Below are 22,812 nucleotides of genomic sequence, written 5' to 3'. Positions count from 1 at the left end.
CATAAAAATTTGAAAATTAATTTGTTCTAGCTCTGTGAAAAATGCCATTGGTATTTTGATAGGGATTGCAGTGAATCTGTAGATTGCCTTGGGTAGTGTGATCATTTTAATAATATTAATTTTACCAATCCCTGAATATGGTATATCTTTCCATCTGTTTGTGTCATCTTCAGTTTCTTTCATCAGAGTCTTATAGTTAGGTCAGCAGGCTGAGTGGCCAGGTAAGATTTATCATAGAAAAATGAGCTAATATTCATAAAACATTCTGGACAGTACCTAGAACATTGCACTTGAGATAAAAATATCTGTAAAATAAAAATAATATAAGAAAAAATAAAGCAAGATGCTAAAAATGTTGAAAAACAAATAGTGGCAAGATTCAAAAGTACAAAATGAGGGTTAGAATTAAATTTATAGAAGTGGGAAAAAATAGAAACTGGTATAATTGAAAAATCAGTGATAGAATAAAAGTCATTCAGAAAACAGAATTAAAAAGTATCAAACTGGAAAATAGAATTGAAGAACCCACCTAAAATTCACAACCCCTGGGAAGGCTGTTCACACTGTATTGATTTGTATATTTATCATAAAATTCAAAATAACAACATATCTTGTGACAACAAACCCCCATATTGTGACAGTTTTCTGAGAGGAAAAATAAATTGTCTTGAGAAATGGATGCCCTTTTTAAATTTACATGAAGGTAGGTTGGAAGTGCCCTGATCAGGGATCTTGAAACCAGATAATTAATAAGCCCATGAATACTATATGTTGTACTCCTAGGCAAAGAGCAGACTTAACTAATTATAAAAATACTGCCAGGGTTTTTTTTTTTTTTTTTTTTTAATAATGACTCCAAACCATAGAACTTAATATGACGATCTAGTAGGAAAGATATAATTAGAAAAGTATAAGATACGGGTGGAGTATATGTTGAATAATAAGCAGAAAAAATAAGGTTAAGGAAAATAAATAGCAAAACATGAATATTAAGATAATAGAGGCTATGGCAAAGAATTTTCTTTCAGTCAAATAACATTATTTTGAAAGTGAGATTTATAAACAAAACTTAAAATTCAAGGCCTTCTGTTTTCAGAGGAAGCATTAAATTAGTGAAAATATTTTTCACCTCACTTAGCATTGTTTTTCTCTTTTTCATAAAAACCTGACTTAATGTTTAATTTTTAAATATAACTGTTTCACTGTCAAAGAAAAAACAAATGTGGTCCAGCTAAAATAAACAGAAAACAGGAAGCAAGAGTCTTACTTTTCAGGGAAATTGCACTTGTGCCAGATGGCTCATGTGTTAATAATAATATTAAAATGATCCGTGCTTACTCCAAAAATCACCATTTCAACCAGCTCCCTCAAATATGACTAGTACATGGAGAGCTTTAGGGAGGGTATTTATGGGAAGAACAAATGTTAAGATGACAGCATTAATATATACAGTACATATTATGCAGATATTTACAGTCCCATACTAACGAATTTTATGCAATTTAAAAAATGTTATCCCCAATTACAAAGCCATTCTCCCCATACCCAGATGCAGTGTGCCACAGATCAGCAAAATGTCAATCAAAAGACCAAAATTAAGTTTTATTCATCTAACCTATTTAACTTCACTCTCTGAAGTATACTTTAATTTCTCTTTATTTCATGTTTCTCTGCTATTAATGAGGATATTACTATACTGGGTTGCTTAGTGGTACAGCTAATTTAAAATGGTACAATAACACTTGTCCAATATAAGGAGTTTCATTAATTAATAAAAGAAATGGGGAATCATAGCAGTTTATGATTAAGAGAGTGGTAGGGAATCTTGCAAGGGGGTAAATTACGTGACATGAGATAGATGGTAGTGTTGAGACTGATGCCTACGAAAGCACGTTTGGCCCAACTCAGGTATAGTTTGTAATTCCCATGATTTTCTCATAAAGTTAAGCACCTTCCCCTCATCTGACAAGACTGCTAGTACCCTAGGGTAAGTGTTTTCAAGATGTCACTAATGTCAAAGACCTGCTCTTAATGCTCTAAGTGAGAAATCAGGATAAATAGAAATTTGATGTATTTATTCCCTAAGTACTTATTGCCTGACAAATAGTTTTCAGGCTCATTGTTGCCACTGGAGAGAGAAAAACACAATGTCCTGTCCTCAAGGGATCTATGTGGACATGAAAACCAAATGTCCTTTTTTTTTTTTTTTTTTTTTTGCTTTTTATTCCCTAAGTAGGTAAGTCCTTTAAGTTAGGCAACAGTCACTTAATAACTTAATACACACAGAAGAGTCAACCTTGCTTTTAACAGTGTTTACTGCCAAAGTGAGAATCTATAGAGACCTTCCTGAGGCTGAATTTCATTTGAAGATAAGATATCAAAAGGCCTGTTCTGGAGTGGGAGACGCTGAGTTTCACATTGCAATTGCTTCAATAATATCCCATTATTTTCTCTTTCAAAATGTTTCCTTGAAAACACAGTCATTAATCTTATCACTTAAAAAAATCTGTAGGATGAATTGAGCATCACTCACTACCCCATCTCTTTCTCCCATTGTCCTCTCAAACATGTCACTGAGAGGTGCACACACTAACATTCCCAAATTAAATGCCATTGTGTATGTTTCAATCACTGATGAAACTTGACTATTTTTAAGTGAAATATTTTATTGAAGTACACATTAACAAGACAAGTGTACTGTGATGTAGTGAGTTGGCCAAAAAGTTCGCTCGGTTTTAAGTAAAAATAAGACACATTTTTCGTTTTCACGAAGAACTTTATTGAACAACCTATTCACTAACCGGATGAACTTTTTGGCCAACCCAATACAATGGAGGTTCCTTTTGTTTTGTCTCATATGTCCCTTTGAAATATCCCTGTCATTTTATTGTTTGAGTGTTTCCTTACTTTCTGATACTACAAGATGCTTCAGGCTCATTTTGCGTATTCCCTGCCCCAGTCCTAGAATCAGTGGACCATTTCCTCAAAGACCTCCGATTCCATTTACTGGGGAGAATCGGATTAGCAACCAAGATGTGAGCACCGAGTTTGCTTGTTACCAAGGAGATAAAATTGTGTCTTGGGCTTTTTGAAGAAAAGAGCTAGGTAATGTATACTTGTCTACTAACCCATATATGTACAAACATCTATAGTTGTTCCCCTATTTATCCATCTGTATGTATATTGAGCTAACTTCAGTTTATACAAATGTCTTTGACTCTAAGGCTGTTCCTTGGGGTTCATTCAAGCTTTTTTTCCTTTCTCTGTAACTTCCCTCTACCTCTACAAAGATATTTTTTGGAGAGTCTTTGGGATTTTCTACATCGACAATCATGTCATTGGCAAATGTTTTATTTTTTTTCTTTTGTTTTGTCTTATTTTCTTGCTTTATTGCATTAGTTAGGACTTGTAGTAAGATTTTGAATGGGAGTGGTGAGAGGCTTTGTCTTGTTCCATATTTCAGGAGGAAGGCATTATCTTTTACTGTTAATTGTTTGTTCTAAGTAATAAATACTCTTTATTAGGTTAAGGAATTTCCCTTCAGTTTCTAGTTGGCTGGGAGTTGTATAACGAATGACTATTGAATTTTGTCAATGCCTTTCTTCATCTATTGATACAATCATAAGCTTTCAAATGTTTAATCTATTAATATGTTGAATTACATTGATTTAGTTTTGAATATTGAAACATACATTCATAGGATGAACCCTATTTTGTTGTGATGTGTTATTTTTTAATTTATTGCTGGATTGTATTTCATAATATTTTGTTAAGGATTTTTGTATCCATACTTATCAGAGATGGATCTGGAGTTATGTTTTCTTTTGAAGTCTTTGAATGGTTTTGTGTTAGGGTAATACTGGTCTCATAATGTAATTGAATAGCATGGTTTTGAACTGCCCAGGTCCACTTATACATGGATTTTTTTCAATAAATATGTACTACAGTACTATACAATCCACAGTTGGTTGAATCTGCAGATGTGGAATTGTGGATATGGAGCACCGACTGCGAAGTTAAACATGGATTTTCGACTGCATGGGGGTTGGTGCCCCTAACCCTCACATTGTTCAAGGGTCAACTGTATTCCTTCTTGTATATTTTAGAAGCAATTGTACAGAATTGGTATTACTACTTCTTTACGTGTTTGGTAGGGTTCACTAGTGAAACCATTTGAGTTTAGAATTTTCTTTGTTGGAAGGTTTGTAAATGAAATATATTAAAAAATTTATAAGTTGTATGTTATAAATTATAAATATAATGTTACATATTAAGCATATAATGTTATATGTAAATATTAAAAATATATATATAAAAGTATACATTTTGCCTAAAAAAGTCTTTTTTTCTTCACTTTTGAAGCATCTTGTTGCCTCTGGAAATGAATCCTCTGTTTGTTGAGAGAAAAGGGCCCGAAAGGGTTTAATGATGGCTATTCCTCCTGTTTCCCTTCCAGGGTCACTGGTGAACTTTCTCCAGCTCTCCCTGTGGAAGCCTGGAGGGCTTCTGGAGGAAAAGCCTTTGAAAATATGGGGCCTCTCACATAACTGTCCTTTCCATGAGCTTCTCACTCTCACCCTACCCCACACTGGGCTGCCAGCAATTCATCCAAATTACTATTTATGTTTTCCTGCTGGCTTATGGCATCTGTTAACTTCTGCTCCAAGTAAGCAAATCTCTGGTGCTGTATCTCCCTGGATGTAGAAGGATTATTAAATTATTAATTTCATTAATAAATGTAAGGCTAGTTAAACTATGCTTCATATTTGGGTGAGTTGTGGTACTTTGTGTTTGTTGAGGAATTGGTCCTTTTCATCCAAATCATCAAATTTACATATGTAGAAATGTTCGTGTTTGTTCCTAGGTTATCCTCTGGCTGTCTGTGGGGTCTGTAGTGATAACCCTTGTTTCATTCTTGATGTTAGTAATTTGTATCTTCTTTCTTTTTTCTTTGCCAGTCTTGCTAGAGATTTGTCTATTTTATTAATCTCTTTAAAGAACTAGTTTTTGTTTTCATTGATTTTTCTTTATTGTTTTCCTATATTCAATTTTTAAAAAAATTTTGCTTTAATTTGTTATTATTTCTTTTATTCTGCTTGCTTTAGGTTGAATTGTTCTTTCTCTAATTTCCTAAGGTAAAAGCAAAGGTTATTAATTTTAGATTTTCTTGCCTAATTTGTGTCATAAATTTCCCTAAAAGAACTGCTTTAGCTGCATTCCACAAATTTTGAGATGTCACATTTTTATTTTCATTTACTTCAAAGAAAATTTTTGTAATTTCTCTTGAGACTCCTTATTTGACCCCTGCATTATTTAGAAGTATGTTGTTTACTTCTGAATATTAGAAGATTATCAGATACATTTCTGTTGTTGATATCTAGTTTAATTCAGATATGGTGTGAGTACATTGTGTGATTTATATTTAAAAATTTCTTTAAGATATGTGTCATGGAACAGAAAATGATCTATTTGGCTAATGTTCTCTGAACTTGAGAAGAATGTTTATTGTGTTTTATTAAATGGCATCTTCTATTAAGTCAGTTAGGTCAAGGTAGTTGAGAATGCTGTTCAGGTCATTCATAACCCTCACTAATTTACTCCTTACATGTTCTATCAGTTATCAGAGGAAGGTGGTAAAGTCTCCAAATAAAATTTTAGATGTGTCTCATTTCTCCTCTTTAATCCATCAACTCTCTGCCTTGTATATCTTGAGCCTCTGTTTTAGAGTGCATACTCATGCAAGATGGTTATATTTCTTGGAGAATTGACTCATTTTTATTATGTAGTAGCCTTCATTACCCCTAACAATTTCCCTTGTTCTGAAATCTACCTGGTCTGAAATTAATATAGCTACTCCAGTTTTCTTTTAGTTAGTTTTGCATGGTTTCTTTTTCTACATCCATTTACTTCTAACCACCTAAATGCTTACACATTTAATGTGGGTTTCTTGTACACAGAACATAGATGGGTCTTGCTTTTGTTTCCAACTGGACTATTTTTAACTGGCATAGAATGTTTACATATAAAAATTATTGATAAAGTTGGCTTAAAATCTACCATCTTGCTAGCTAGGTTCTATTCATTGTATCTTTTTTCCTCTCTTTCTGCCCTCTCATTTTAAGTGAGTGTTTATGATGCCACTTAATCTCTTCTATTGATTTATTATCTATGCCTTTTTTTGGAAACTTTTAAAATGATTGTTATAGGGTTGCAATATGCATTTTTAATTAATCTCAGAACCCCTTTATACAATTTTATACCACTTCACATGCAGTGAAATAACTTTACAGCAGTATACTCCAATCCCTCCCTTCCAATTCTTCTGCCATGTTATCATATTTCAGTTTATGTTTGTTTAAGTTTTGAATGTGCTGAAGGTGCTTGTCTATGTCCATATTATGGGGTAAGTGCTTCTCTTTTTTCTCAGTTCTATCATGGGATTAAGAAAATCATTTAGTTTTTCCTGCTTTTTTCCTTGTTGTGTGGGTGAAAGGGATATAATTGCAGTGTTCCATATCTTCAAGCTGAAACTGGAATTTTGATTTTATTTTATATGTTGAAACTAAGGCATCATGCCATTCTCCACATGGGTTTTGTAACCACAGATCCTTGTATCTCTCAGATCTTTATCTTTTTGTCTTTTCTGAAATTCAGACTGGCTATTCTTTGTTTCTTTGTGGATGTCCCAAAGATACTATAGGTTCACTATGCTTCAAAATAGAACACACATTGTCCTCCATATTTCTTAAAATCTTTTAGTTAATGGTCTGTTCAGCTACCCAAACTAAAGTATTCCTAGCCTATTTGGTATAGGTGTTACTCCATATGTAATCATTCATCAGGTACCCCTACGTACTTACCTTTTGACCCATGACCCATATTCTTATTGCTCTAGTTAAGGGCTTTTTTTCTCTCTCACTTGGGTATATTTTAAACACTTCTGTCTTCTAAAAATGTTTAATATTTATTTCTTCTTAAACATAAGTGTTTTCATGCCACCTGCCTAACATCTCTGAGCTTTTGCTTGTGCTACTTTCCATGCCTAAAACACCCTAACACTTTTAAAATTAGGAATTTCTTTCTATAAGTCCCTAACTGGATCCAAACTATTCTGCAACTTTCTTCTAATAAACTTGCCTCCAGGAACTCTTTGCAAAACTCTTTGTCTAGGGTAGGTGCTGCTCTGGAGCTATCAGATAACCAGCTCTGTAGCGCTCTCACAAGGAGGTTGCACTGCCCCCAAAATATCTCTGTTTATGTTCTTTTCTCTACAGTAAGTTCTTTCAGGTCAAATAGTTTTTGTTTTTTATTTTTATGTTTGTCTTTGTATCTCCAGCATTTGAGTCAATTTTTTTTTTTCTTTTAACATGAAGTTGGAGTGAATAGAAAGAGAGACAATGGTAACTTTGAGTTGATACCTTATTGTTCCAAAGAATACAAAGGGATTTCTTCCTAGAGTTCATATAAGTTTGGTCACTGGACTTAGTGGTTTTGGTTTGGGGCTTTTTCAGTTTAAACTTTTTTAATGCTTATATATTCCAACATAGAGAGAATGGTCTATCTGAGCAAAGGAAGTTAATTTTTTCTTGCTTCCACTTTTCTAAAACACGTTGGGATGCTGCAGTGCCAACTACCTAAGACAAGTGAAAGTCAGAGGCTGTACACGCTTCCACATGGCTCCCTTCTGACCCATGAAGCTCTGCTTCAGCTCTCCACACTAATTATGCTGAGTTGGGCGGTGGTTGATACATCCTGACAACTACCTCCCGGGAGCCATGGGGTCAGAGATTATCCACTGGCAGTTACGCAGCACATTTAGCGGGCTTTCCAGGACGAGAGGGATTGTTGTATTATTTATTCTTCAGAGATTTCACATTTATTTAATTTTACCCTTGGCTTAACACTTTGTCATTAAAGAAATTTGAACGAACTGTGTAGACTCCAATATCAGAAACGATTTGGGATTGTTAAATAATTTCCTGATAAGGCATGGTATCTTCCAAATGGGGTCAGTCAGAGTCAGTTTAAGCAGTAGAAGAAATATCACCTGGGAATCATGTCCTGGGTAGGCAGCAGCCATGAAAGCTTCACAGTCAGTGTGCTTCAGTTGTGCCATAGTATTTTCCATCCTGTGAAGCTTTCTGGGGCATAAAATGCCAATACCATGATTTGTCTTGAGAAATTTGTCTTGTATCATACAATAGCACAATTTTGTAAATCATTTCTTCCAGTTGGTAGGATAGATATCATTGCTGATCTCTAAAAGTAAGAATATATTACTTTGCCCACTTGCCTCTATGTTGTTTCTTTAATTAATGTTCATAAATCAATCTAAGAAAAATTAAAAATGGTACCATAGTTCTAACGTGGCTGCCCTTCCTGTGCATAAGAAACTACTGATATCTGTCAGGTGACAGGAGAAGTACAATCAAGAAGGACACGTGTTTAAAGATTATTTTGAAGGTGTTGCCAACATCCTCTTTTAAAATCAGTTCTATGCATGGTAATTCTCCACTTTTTTTGGAAAAAAAAATCACACTTTAAGGGTTCATTTGCTAGATGATACTCTATTATCTAATACTTGAAGAAAAAAAGAATATGAAACTCATTTCTGATTCAGGCAACTGAGTCACTATTTTAAAATCTCCAGTGCAGTTCATTTCATACCTGGACTGAGATCTTGTGATAGATTCGTTAGGTTCCAGGTTACCATGGCAACAAGTCATTATTTCCAAAAGTAATTTGACATATCTCAAGATTTTGGCCCTTCTGTATTCCTGTATGGTGCTACAAAGATAAAAGTGTTAGTTAACTTTAGAACTATTTCTACTGGAGGCAGCAAGGGAAAACTACAATATTTTCATTCAAAACTGCTAGCCCTAGAGGAAGCTTAATTGAGATTTTTAGGAAAAGTAGTCTATTGGGGCATAAATCATACTGATGCCACATTTATTTTTCAATCTTGCAGGCTTTGTGGAAAAATTCACGTAGGATTAGTTGCATTTTTTTCAATTAAAATAAACGTAATAAAATGTAAACCATAAACCCATTTAAAGCTTCATCTTCTCATATTTAATTTATAATGACAAATCATATTCCAGGCTTTTTACTATGTGACAAGTCAGTCATGGAGTTTTACCTACATTGCATCATCTAACAATCTACCTTTTAGTTTAAAGGCTTAGAAATAAAGATAGGAATAAATACTATATAAGGAATTGTTTTGATGATACACTGTTAAGTTCACATGGAAATTATATTCTAGTTAGCAAGGCACCAAGGATGTCCACCATTTTCTTAAGCTTCAGGAAGTGAAGTCATCAGTTAAAATACAATCTGGTACTGAAAGAAATTAACTCGCTAACTGATCATATGTAAGCCATGGTTCTGGATACTTTTTTCGATTATAATGTTAATTGAATTTCATGTACCACTCTGTGCTGATAGGGGTGTCATATCTATTGTATAACTACATATGTTTAGACTCAGGAAAATTAAATAATTTTTGATTGTTAATAAATGAGAGAGCTAGAATTATAATTTAGTTCCTACTGATTCAAGTATTTGTGTTCCTGCCATGATGACGTGTAGCCCTTTGTTTACTTTGATTAATTATGTTGTCACCTCCCATGATTCTATGAGAATGGAACCCTAGACAGGGTTATTTTTCTAATTAGAGGAAGAAACAGGGAAAGGTTAAAGAAACACAGGGACAATTTTGAATACAGTGCTCTAGTGGTGCTTGCTACTGGTCACCAGTTGCTAAAGCTGGCTGGACTCTTAAGAATCAGGATTTATACAGGGGCAAAGGAGACAAGGGAAGAGGAGTTCTGCCATGAAGGAGCGTTATTTCTAAAATAAAACAATTTTGGCCTTTTAATAATTTATCAACAATAAGCACGATTGTTGCATAATATTATTACATGTACTTTTGAAAAGTATGTGTAACCTAAGTAATTTTTAAATTTTCAACATAGGAATTATTTTGATATTAACCCAACAAGTCAATACATCATCAACCAGAATCTTCTTTGTAATGGAGAGCAATTTCTTTTCATGCTAGATTGTAAGCTTCATGAAGTCAGTGTTAAGTTAGCATCCTTTTTTGTATTTTTACATTAGCCAGGCATATAACAGGCTCAAAGACTATATATTGAAGGAATTGGCAAGTTTATTTGATGCTTTTCTAGGTGATTAGATATATTTCAGGAGCAACAGAAAAGGAACCATAATACTTATGTGTATTTGTATGACACATAAATTATAGTCCTGGGCCTTTCTCCCCCTCTATACTGCAAGCTTTTTTTGTTTTCTTTTTAATTTTGGGATTTTATTTAATTTATTTTTTTATACAGCAGGTTCTTATTAGTTATCTATTTTATACATATTAGTGTATACATGTCAATCACAATCACCCAGTTCATCACACTGCCACCACTCCCCCTGCTGCTTTCCCCCCTTTGTGTCCATATATTTGTTCTCTACATCTCTGTCTCAATTTCTACCCTGCAAACCGGTTCATCTGTACCATTTTTCTAGGTTCCACATATATGCTTTAATATACGATACTTGTTTTTCTCTTTCTGACTTACTTCACTCTGTATGACAGTCTCTAGATCCATCCACATCTCAACAAATGACCCATTTCCATTCCTTTTTATGGCTGAGTAATATTCCATTGTATATATGTACCACATCTTCTTTATCCATTCGTCTGTCGACGGGCATTTAGGTTGCTTCCATGACCTGGCTATTGTAAATAGTGCTGCAATGAACATTGGGGTGCATGTGTCTTTTTGAATTATGGTTTTCTCAGGGTATATGCCCAGTAGTGGGATTGCTGGGTCATATGGTAATTCTATTTTTAGTTTTTTAAGGAACCTCCATACTGTTCTCCATAGTGGCTGTATCAATTTACATTCCCACCAACAGCACAAGAGGGTTCCCTTTTCTCCACAGCCTCTCTAGCATTTGTTGTTTGTAGATTTGCTCACGATGCCCATTCTAACTGGTGTGAGGTGATACCTCATTGTAGTTTCGATCTGCATTTCTCTAATAATTAGTGATGTTGAGCAGCTTTCCATGTGCTTCTTGGCCGTCTGTATGTCTTCTTTGGAGAAATGTCTATTTAGGTCTTCTGCCCATTTTTGGATTGGGTTGTTTGTTTCTTTAATATTGAGCTGCATGAGCTGTTTATATATTTTGGAGATTAATCTTTTGTCCATTGATTCGTTTGCAAATATTTTCTCCCATTCTGAGGGTTGTCTTTTTGTCTTGTTTATGGTTTCCTTTGCTGTGCAAAAGCTTTGAAGTTTCATTAGGTCCCATTTGTTTATTTTTGATTTTATTTCCATTACTGTAGGAGGTGGATCAAAAAAGATCTGGCTGTGACTTATGTCAGAGTGTTCTTCCTATGTTTTCCTCTAAGAGTTTTATAGTGTCCAGTCTTACATTTAGGTCTCTAATCCATTTTGAGTTTATTTTTGTGTATGGTGTTAGGGAGTATTCTAATTTCATTCTTTTACATGTAGCTGTCCAGTTTTCCCAGCACCACTTATTGAAGAGACTGTCTTTTCTCCATTGTATATCCTTGCCTCCTTTGTCATAGATTAGTTGACCATAGGTGTGTGGGTTTATCTCTGGGCTTTCTATCTTGTTCCATTGATCTATGTTTGTGTTTTTGTGGCAGTACCATATTGTCTTGATTACTGTAGCTTTGTAGTATGGTCTGAAGTCAGGGAGTCTGATTCCTCCAGCTCCGTTTTTTTCCCTCAAGACTGCTTTGGCTGTTCGGGGTCTTTTGTGTCTCCATACAAATTTTCAGATTTTTTGTTCTAGCTCCATAAAAAATGCCATTGGTAATTTGATAGGGATTGCACTGAATCTGTAGATTGCTTTAGGTAGTATAGTCATTTTCACAATATTGATTCTTCCAATCCAAGAGCATGGTATATCTCTCCATCTGTTGGTATCATCTTTTTTTTTTTTTTTCCACACACACACACACACACACACACACACACACACACTGTATTTTATTTTTACAAGAGATAAATAGACTGACACCAAGCATTGTACATGGATGACCACAACAAAAGCAACAATGATTGCAATTACCAAACATGAAACACACTCATACTATGTCATAATATTGACATTCAGTCCAGTAATCCTCCACTGTAACAGCTCCTTTACGTTGCAGTGAAATTGATTTGTATATTCTTTGCCTCTGAGTCCTTGTGGGATTTTTTCTTTTTTTAAATTCAAACAGAAAGTCACAAAAATTATACTCATCCTCATCAGTTCACTCAGTCCCATGTAATTAATTTTTTTTTTCATCTTGATCTTTTGTTAGCACTTTTATGAGCTCATCAGTTTTTCATTAGAGTTCTGAAAATGCTTATTCATTCAGTTCAGCAGTACAGTCAGGTACCAGAAACCTGTACTTGTCAGAGTCTTTTCCATGAATTTCCTGAAGATGAAACCCTTTTATAGGAACATATTTACAAAAGCATCAGAGTACACCCAGAACTGTCTGTAAATGACAAAAGACTTAAAAATGACCATGGTTAAAGATTTGATGAAAGTTCATAATAATGCAGTTGACAAGAAAATTAGTTATTTCTGAGATATACCTTTTAAAGTAATAACTAGGATTATGACTTATAACATTATACCAGAACATATAAGATTTTTAGAAATTTCATGTAATGTCTGAAACATTTATATTAACATATTTCCATACAAATAACCCAATGAAAGTTTAGTATTAGTTGTTTTGTTTGTTTGTTTGTTTATACTGCAGGTTCTTATTAGTCATCAATTTTATACACATCAGTGTATACATGTCAATCCCAATCGCCCAATTCAGCACACCACCATCCCCACCCCACCGCAGTTTTCCCCCCTTGGTGTCCATATGTCTGTTCTCTACATCTGTGTCTCAACTTCTGCCCTGCAAACCAGCTCATCTGTACCATTTTTCTAGGTTCCACATACATACGTTAATATACGATATTTGTTTTTCTCTTTCTGACTTACTTCACTCTGTATGACAGTCTCTAGATCCATCCACGTCTCAACAAATGCCTCAATTTCGTTCCTTTTTATGGCTGAGTAATATTCCATTGTATATATGTACCACAACTTCTTTATCCATTCGTCTGTTGATGGGCATTTAGGTTGCTTCCATGACCTGGCTATTGTAAGTAGTGCTGCAGTGAACATTCGGGTGCATGTGTCTTTTTGTATTACGGTTTTCTCTGGGTATATGCCCAGTAGTGGGATTGCTGGGTCATATGGTAATTCTATTTTTAGTTTTTTAAGGAACTTCCATATTGTTCTCCATAGTGGCTGTATCAATTTACATTCCCACCAACAGCGCAAGGGGGTTCCCTTTTCTCCACACCTTCTCCAGCATTTGTGGTTTGTAGATTTTCTGATGATGCCCATTCTAACTGGTGTGAGGTGATACCTCATTGTAGTTTTGATTTGCATTTCTCTAATAATTAGTGATGTTGAGCATCTTTTCATGTGCTTTGTGGCCGTCTGTATGTCTTCTTTGGAGAAATGTCTATTTAGGTCTTCTGCCCGTTTTTGGATTGGGGTGTTTGTTTCTTTAATATTGAGCTGAATGAGCTGTTTATGTATATTGGAGATTAATCCTTTGTCCGTTGATTCGTTTGCAAATATTTTCTCCCATTCTGAGGGTTGTCTTTTCGTCTTATTTATGGTTTCCTTTGCTGTGCAAAAGCTTTGAAGTTTCATTAGGTCCCATTTGTTTATTTTTGTTTTTATTTCCATTACTCTAGGAGGTGGATCCAAAAAGATCTTGCTGTGATTTATGTCAAAGAGTGTTCTTCCTATGTTTTCCTCTAAGAGCTTTATAGTGTCCAGTCTTACATTTAGGTCTCTAATCCATTTTGAGTTTATTTTTGTGTATGGTGTTAGGGAGTATTCTAATTTCATTCTTTTACATGTAGCTGTCCAGTTTTCCCAGCACCACTTATTGAAGAGACTGTCTTTTCTCCATTGTATATCTTTGCCTCCTTTGTCATAGATTAGTTGACCATAGGTGCGTGGGTTTATCTCTGGGCTTTCTATCTTGTTCCATTGATCTATGTTTGTGTTTTTGTGGCAGTACCATATTGTCTTGATTACTGTAGCTTTGTAGTATAGTCTGAAGTCAGGGAGTCTGATTCCTCCAGCTCCGTTTTTTTCCCTCAAGACTGCTTTTGCTATTCGGGGTCTTTTGTGTCTCCATACAAATTTTAAGATGATTTGTTCTAGCTCCATAAAAAATGCCATTGGTAATTTGATAGGGATTGCATTGAATCTGTAGATTGCTTTGGGTAGTATAGTCATTTTCACAATGTTGATTCTTCCAATCCAAGAACATGGTATATCTCTCCATCTGTTGGTATCATCTTTAATTTCTTTCATCAGTGTCTTATAGTTTTCTTCATACAGGTCTTTTGTCTCCCTAGGTAGGTTTATTCCTAGGTATTTTATTCTTTTTGTTGCAATGGTAAATGGGAGTGTTTCCATAATTTCTCTTTCAGATTTTTCATCATTAGTGTATAGGAATGCAAGAGATTTCTGTGCATTAATTTTGTATCCTGCAACTTTACCATATTCATTAATTAGCTCTAGCAGTTTTCTGGTGGCAGTTTTAGGATTCTCTATGTATAGTATCATGTCGTCTGCAAACAGTGACAGTTTTACTTCTTCTTTTCCAATTTGTATTCCTTTTATTTCTTTTTCTTCTCTGATTGCCGTGGCTAGGACTTCCAGAACTATGTTGAATAATAGTGGTGAGAGTGGACATCCTTGTCTCGTTCCTGATCTTAGAGGAAATGCTTTCAGTTTTTCACCATTGAGAATGATGTTTGCTGTGGGTTTGTCATATATGGCCTTTATTATGTTGAGGTAGGTTCCCTCTATGCCCACTTTCTGGAGAGTTTTTATGATAAATGGGTGTTGAATTTTGTCAAAAGCTTTTTCTGCATCTATTGAGATGATCATATGGTTTTTATTCTTCAATTTGTTAATATGGTGTATCACATTGATTGATTTGCATATATTGAAGAATCCTTGCATCCCTGGGATAAATCCCACTTGATCGTGGTGTATGATCCTTTTAATATGTTGTTGGATTCTGTTTGCTAGTATTTTGTTGAGGATTTTTGCATCTATATTCATCAGTGATATTGGTCTGTAATTTTCTTTTTTTGTCGTGTCTTTGTCTGGTTTTGGTATCAGGGTGATGGTGGCCTCATAGAATGAGTTTGGGAGTGTTCCTTCCTCTGCAATTTTTTGGAAGAGTTTGAGAAGGATAGGTGTTAGCTCTTCTCTAAATGTTTGATAGAATTCACCTGTGAAGCCATCTGGTCCTGGACTTTTGTTTGTTGGAAGATTTTTAATCACAGTTTCAATTTCATTACTTGTGATTGGTCTGTTCATATTTTCTGCTTCTTCCTGGTTCAGTCTTGGAAGGTTATACCTTTCTAAGAATTTGTCCATTTCTTCCAGGTTGTCCATTTTATTGGCATAGTGTTGCTTGTAGTAGTCTCTTAGGATGCTTTGTATTTCTGCAGTGTCTGTTGTAACTTCTCCTTTTTCATTTCTAATTTTATTGATTTGAGTCCTCTCCCTCTTTTTCTTGATGAGTCTGGCTAATGGCTTATCAATTTTGTTTATCTTTTCAAAGAACCAGCTTTTAGTTTTATTTGCTATTGTTTTCTTTGTTTCTATTTTCATTTATTTCTGCTCTGATCTTTATGATTTCTTTCCTTTTGCTAACTTTGGGTTGTGTTTGTTCTTCTTTCTCTAGTTCCTTTAGGTGTAAGGTTAGATTGTTTATTTGAGATTTTTCTTGTTTCTTGAGGTAGGCTTGTATAGCTATAAACTTCCCTCTTAGAACTGCTTTTGCTGCATCACATAGGTTTTGGATCGTCATGTCTTCATTGTCATTTGTCTCTAGGTATTTTTTGATTTCCTCTTTGATTTCTTAGTAATCTCTTGGTTATTTAGTAACGTATTGTTTAGCCTCCATGTGTTTGTATTTTTTACGTTTTTTTCCCCTGTAATTCATTTCTAATCTCAGCGTTGTGGTCAGAAAAGATGCTGGATACGATTTCAATTTTCTTAAATTTACTGAGGCTTGATTTGTGACCCAAGATGTGATCTGTCCTGGAGAATGTTCCGTTCACACTTGAGAAGAAAGTGTAATCTGCTGTTTTTGGATGGAATGTCCTATAAATATCAATGAAATCTATCTGGTCTATTGTGTCATTTAAAGCTTCTGTTTTCTTATTTATTTTCATTTTGGATGATCTGTCCATTAGTGTAAGTGAGGTGTTAAAGTCCCCCACTATTACTGTGTTACTGTCGATTTCCTGTTTTATAGCTGTTAGCATTTGCCTTATGTATTGAGGTGCTCCTATGTTTGGTGCATATATATTTATAATTGTTATATCTTCTTCTTGGATTGATCCCTTGATGATTATGTAGTGTCCTTCCTGGTCTCTTGTAACATTCTTTATTTTAAAGTCTATTTTATCTGATATGAGTATTGCTACTCCAGCTTTCTTTTGATTTCCATTTGCATGGAATATCTTTTTCCATCCCCTCACTTTCAGTGTGTATGTGTCCCTAGGTCTGAAGTGGGTCTCTTGTAGACAGCATATATATGGGTCTTGTTTTTGTATCCATTCAGCAAGCCTGTGTCTTTTGGCTGGAGCATTTAATCCATTCACGTTTAAGGTAATTATCGATATGTATGTTCCTATTACCATTTTCTTAATTGTTTTGGATTTGTTTTTGTAGGTCCTTTTCTTCTCTTGTGTTTCCCACTTAGAGAAGTTCCTTTAGCATTTGTTGTAGAGCTGGTTTGGTGGTGCTGAATTCTCTTAGCTTTTGCTTGTCTGTAAAACTTTTGATTTCTCCGTCGAATCTGAATGAGATCCTTGCCGGGTAGAGTAATCTGGTTGTAGGTTCTTCCCTTTCATCACTTTAACTATATCATGCCACTCCCTTCTGGCTTGTAGAGTTTCTGTTGAGAGATCAGCTGTTAACCTTATGGGAGTTCCCTTGCATGTTATTTGTCGTTTTTCCCTTGCTGCTTTCAATAATTTTTCTTTGTCTTTAATTTTTTCCAGTTTGATTACTGTGTGTCTCGGCGTGTTTCTCCTTGGGTTTATCCTACCTGGGACTCTCTGCGCTTCCTGGACTTGGGTGGCTATTTCCTTTCCCATGTTAGGGAAGTTTTCGACTGTAATCTCTTCAAATATTTTCTCGGGTCCTTTCTCTCTCTCTCCTTCTTCTGGGACGCCTATAATGCAAATGTTGTTGCGTTTAATGTTGTCCCAGAGGTCTCTTAGGCTGTCTTCATTTCTTTTCATTCTTTTTTTCTTTATTCTGTTCCGCATCAGTGAATTCCACCATTGTGTCTTCCAGGTCACTTATCCGTTCTTCTGCCTCAGTTATTCTGCTATTGATTCCTTCTAGTGTAGTTTTCATTTCAGTTATTGTATTGTTCATCTGTTTGTTTGTTCTTTAATTCTTCTAGGTCTTTGTTAAACATTTCTTGAATCTTCTCGATCTTTGCCTCCATTCTTTTTCCGAGGTCCTGGATCATCTTCACTATCATTATTCTGAATTCTTTTTCTGGAAGGTTGCCTATCTCCACTTCATTTAGTTGTTTTTCTGGGGTTTTATCTTGTTCCTTCATCTGGTACATAACCCTCTGCCTTTTCATCTTGTCTATCTTTCTGTGAATGTGTCTGTACTGCAAGGTTTTTGAGGGAAGGAGTCATGTTCATTCCTTGTTGTATCCTGAAAGGTAGGCAAATCACAACAAGATTCTAAATACTTAGGGAATTAATTGATTAAGTCATTTGCTTTTGTTTTACGTGGTTTGGAAAAGAAAGGGAATATTTTAAATGTAAGAAACTTTTGTCATCTTCTATCAAAATTTTTTATTTAGCTTGCCCTTTTACTATTTAACAGAGTGGCAAACAACACAGAAGAAGACAAAACAAACAACAACATGAATCAAAGAATTACCAGTTAGGTTGGAAAATATACCAGATTACAGTTAAATATTGAAGATTTCTGTATTTGCTCTTAGATAAAGGGAAAATGCAAAACACGTACTTCATTCAATAAAAAAAAAAAAAATACATGCACAAAGACATAGGAGGTCTTTCTAACAAATGAAGAGTCAAGCCTTGAATGAGTACAAGTTATTTTTCTTTGTGTTTTCTTTTAAATCTATAGCATGTTTGAAATTAATTATTTTGACTTTATTATTCTTTAAACTATATTTTATTATCTGTCACCTATCTATACATATATACAACACAGATATTCTCTATCAGAGCATGGCTCTTCCCAGAACATGCAATTTAATATTTTCTGAAGTATGGGTGAAGTACAGGTGATGTTTCTACAATTAAAATATTTTTTCATATCCTTAGGAAAAATGTAGATTTTTACCCATTTTTACAGTTGAAGTTCTTGTGTAATGATCAGAACTGTCTTCAGTGGCCACTGAGATTGGCAGTCTCATCATGGCCCAGTGTACAATTCTCTTAAATATTGTTGGTATCGCAGTGCTTACACTTATCCATGCGTTTTATAGATTTAATTTTCTCTTTCACTTCAGATATTTATTGCTAAGGAAAAATTGCCTAGAGAAACATCTGCTCATGAAACAGTCTCTATCAAGGAGACATAAGTAGCAAAATAGCAATTTAATGGGAAAAAAAAAGTAGAAATTTACCTGTGAACCTAAAATAAAAGCGGGCCATTAACATAGCAAGCATTAGTGTGCTTTCTGGCTAGTTAATACTTATTTAAAATGCATTATTAGGTAGAAAAGATAGAAGGAATGATTGTTGGTGAAGAATAAAAATATTTATCAAGAATAGTTTTCTTTTGTTGACTGTGATATCTCATGAATAAACAGCAAGAATCCATTGCATTTAGTCCATCCTCTATATAAAACTCAAATAGAGTCCTTATAAGGAGAAGAGGCAATGGGAACAGTTAGGGGAATATGATATTGTGGGAATGTGGGTAGTTTTTGCTAATTTTAGGAGTAACCTACAATTTACTAAAGTTAATTTTCATATTCTTTAAAAAATATAGAGTAACTGAATGGAACATTTTAAAAAGTTGACCAAATGTTTTTCTAGTATGAATATTTTAATAATTTTGAAGAGTGCCATGCTATATTAAATACCCTTCATTAAAATGATGCAACTTTTAAAAGGGCTTTGTTTTTCCATCTGTGCATGCTGGAAGCACCCTTTGAATACTGAATAACAGATGCTATATGCAGTCTTAGTCAGTAGAATCAATTCTTTATTTCTATTGCTGTGAAGATATATTTCTGTGTCCAGGAGCTCTACAATTAAGATTTTCCATATGTGAGACCAACTGAGCAAATACTTTCATGCCATAATCAATTTTCTGCTAAGGTGTCAACAAAATTTATATTATAACAATTAGCTTAATATCCAAGTAATAGTACAGGCAAGCTTGAGATTTGTGTAGTACAACATCCTAAACTGAATCTTTTTAGGTGTGCCAGGAACTGATCAGTGTGAAACAGCAATAAGTTGATACACCCGAGTGGATATTTCCATTAACAGAGCCATCATTTCAAACAGTCTTTTACTCCATTTATGCTTGATATAAACTTTATTTTAAATCGAATAACAGCTTCCTACAGTCTCTCAAAGGGACTTCTTGAACAGAATTTTAAAATTAGTCTTGACTCAAGCATATCATTAAAAGTATTAATCCTTGTACCACAGAGAAGGGCGTAGGGGTTGTGCAGCCAAGGAAGCTGTTTGTCTTTCCAGCAAGAGGCCCCAGAATGCTGTGTTTCTAGAACAGTGGTTTTTCAGTCTTTTCCCTCTGCTCGTGTTTGTCAGTTCTTTCTGCAGATGCACGGTACATGAGTGCTTCTCATGTGCAGGGCTGCTGAAGACATGATTATCTCAGAGAAACCCTGATGGTGATTTGTCCTCTCCTCTGGAAGAAAGTTCATATATTCTATGAAAGGATTTCACTGCCCAGAGATACTTGCTTCACAGTTGTGAGCTGGCTGGGCAGTGTTGTGTAGATCTGAAATGACAAGAAATGTGATCTCCGATTTCCAGAAACAAAAGGAGGGATATGTAGAGAAACCACTAGTGTTTTATTTACTCTAAGTGATAATGGTGATAATATGAGCTAATGTTCATTGAAGCTTACTCTTCATCCTTTCAACAAGAAATATGGGAGACAGTAATACTACACATATGGTTGACCTCAGGCAGACTAAACAGTACTTTCAGAACTGGAACATATGACTGTGGAACAGATTAATGTTCTCCTCTACCAGGCTATACATAGATCCTCCACTGTGGCAGATGCAAACAGCAACTGTAACCAGTTTTTAACTCCTCCTCATTGGCAAGATTCTATTATAGATAATTGGAAATTTAAAGAGTAATATCTTCATTGTAACTATGAATGAGTGTGTGACACAGTTCTGGAGGTTACTGGGAAAGCCTTTGCTTTCCTGATTGAAGCATCCTCTATTTATTTCTTCTTGACTGATGCAGCTGTGGGAGAATTACAAAGACCTGGACCCTGACTTAGACGCTGGTATTCTTCAGTCTGTACCAACGTCAGGAACAGCCTAGCTCCAGGCTTCTTTTTATGTGAGAAATATAAACCTCTGTGTGTTCTACTCATTCCGAGTTAGCCTTTCATTTATTTGTACTTGCTTCTGCTGCTAGTCCATTTTTGACTATATTCCCCTCCCCCTCACACCGGAGCCTGACAAGCACCATTTCACTCTTTCATCCTATGAATTGTCTATTATAGATTCCTTGTGGAAGTGGAATCATGCGGTATTTGTCTTTCTGTGACTGGCTTACTTCACTAAGCATAATGTCCTCAAGGTTCATCCATATTGTCACATATTGCAGAATTTCCTTCTTTCTTAAGGCTGAATAATACTCCATTGGATGTATATACCACATTTCCTTTATCCATCCATTTAGGATGACAATGGGCATTTAGGTTGTTTTCACATCTTAGGTATTGTGAATGGTACTGCAATAAACATAGGAGTGCTAATACCTCTTTTTGAGATTCTGATTTCAATTCTCTTTGATAAATACTCAGAGGTGGGATTTCTGGATCATTAGGTAATTCCATTTTTAATTTTTCAGGACCCTCTGTACTGTTTTCCACAGTGACTGTACCATTTGCCATTCTCACAGTGTGGAGGATTCTAATTTCTTCACATCCTCCCCAATATTTGTTGTCTTTTCAATTTTTATAATAGCCATCCTGACAGATGTGAGCTGATATCTTATTGTGGTTTTGATTTACAGTTTCCTGATGATTAGTAACATTAAACATTTTTTCATATACCTGTTGGCCATTTGTATGTCATCTTTGGAGAAATGTCTAGCGAAGACTTTTGCCCATTTCTTAATCGGATTACTAGTTTTTTCACTGTTAAATGTAGATGATGTTTTGAAAGTATTTCCTCCTCTTCAGTTGTTTGGAAGAGTTTTGGAAGGCTTGGTATTAATTATTTTTTGAAAGTTTGGTAGAATTCACTAATGAAATCATTTGGTCCTGAGCTTTTCTTCACTGGGAGGTTTTCGGTTACTGATTTAATCTATATGCTAGTTTTAAGTCTTTTGAGGCTATTTTTTCATGATTTAGTCTTGAATAGGCTGTATATTGCTAGGTTATCCATTTCTTCTAGGTTATCCAGTATATTGACCTATAACTGTTGCCTTATGATCTCTTTTATTTCCGTGGCACTGGTTGCAATGTATCTTCTTTCGTTTCTGATTTTATTTGAATCGTCTTTTTTACCTTAGTATACCTAAAGATTTGTCGATTTTGTTTATCTTTTTTAAAAAAACCTGTTTCATTGATTTTTTCTATTGTGTTTCTATTCTATGTTTCATTTATTTCTGTTCTAATCTTTATTTCCTTCCTTCTACTTTTGGGCTTAGTTTGTTCTTTTTCTAGTTCCTTGAGGTATGAATTTTGGCATTTTGTTTGGAATCTTTTTTAATGTAGGTATTAGTATGAACTTCTGTCTTTCTACATCCCATAATTTTTGTATGCTGTGTTTTTGTTTTGAGTTATTTACCCATTTCCTTTTTGATTTCTTTTTTGACCCAATCGTTGTTCAAGAGTGTGTAGTTTAATTTCCACATATTGGTGAACTTTCTAGTTTTTCTTCTGATACTGATTTCTAATTTTATTCCTTTGTGGTTATAAAGGATACGTGGTGTGATTTTAATCTTAAGTTTGTTGGGACTTGTTTTGTAATCTAAGATATGCTATATCTTGGAGAATGATCTGTGTGTGCTTGAGAAGAGTATGCATTCTGGTGTTATTGGGTTGAAACTTTTGTATACATCTGTTAAGTCCATTTGGCCTGGAGTGTTGTTAAAGTCTGCTGTTTCTTTCTTTTCCCCTCCCCTCCCCTCCCCTCCCCTCCCCTCCCCTCCCCTCCCCTCCCCTCCCCTCCCCTCCCCTCCCCTCCCCTCCCCTCCCCTTCCACTGGGTCTTCATTGCTGTGTGTGGGCTTTCTCTAGTTGCAGTGAGCAGGGGCTACTCTTCATCGCGGTGTGCAGGCTTCTCATTGCAGTGTCTTCTCTTGTTGTGGAGCACAGGCTTTAAGCACACGGGCTTCAGTAGTTGCAGCACGCAGGCTCAGTAGTTGTGGTGCACGGGCTTAGTTGCTCCGTGGCATGTGAGATCTTCCCTGACCAGTGCTCG

Source organism: Eubalaena glacialis, chromosome 15 (assembly GCF_028564815.1).
Source record: "Eubalaena glacialis isolate mEubGla1 chromosome 15, mEubGla1.1.hap2.+ XY, whole genome shotgun sequence".
NCBI lineage: Eukaryota > Metazoa > Chordata > Mammalia > Artiodactyla > Balaenidae > Eubalaena > Eubalaena glacialis.
This window is presented reverse-complemented; position numbering follows the sequence as displayed.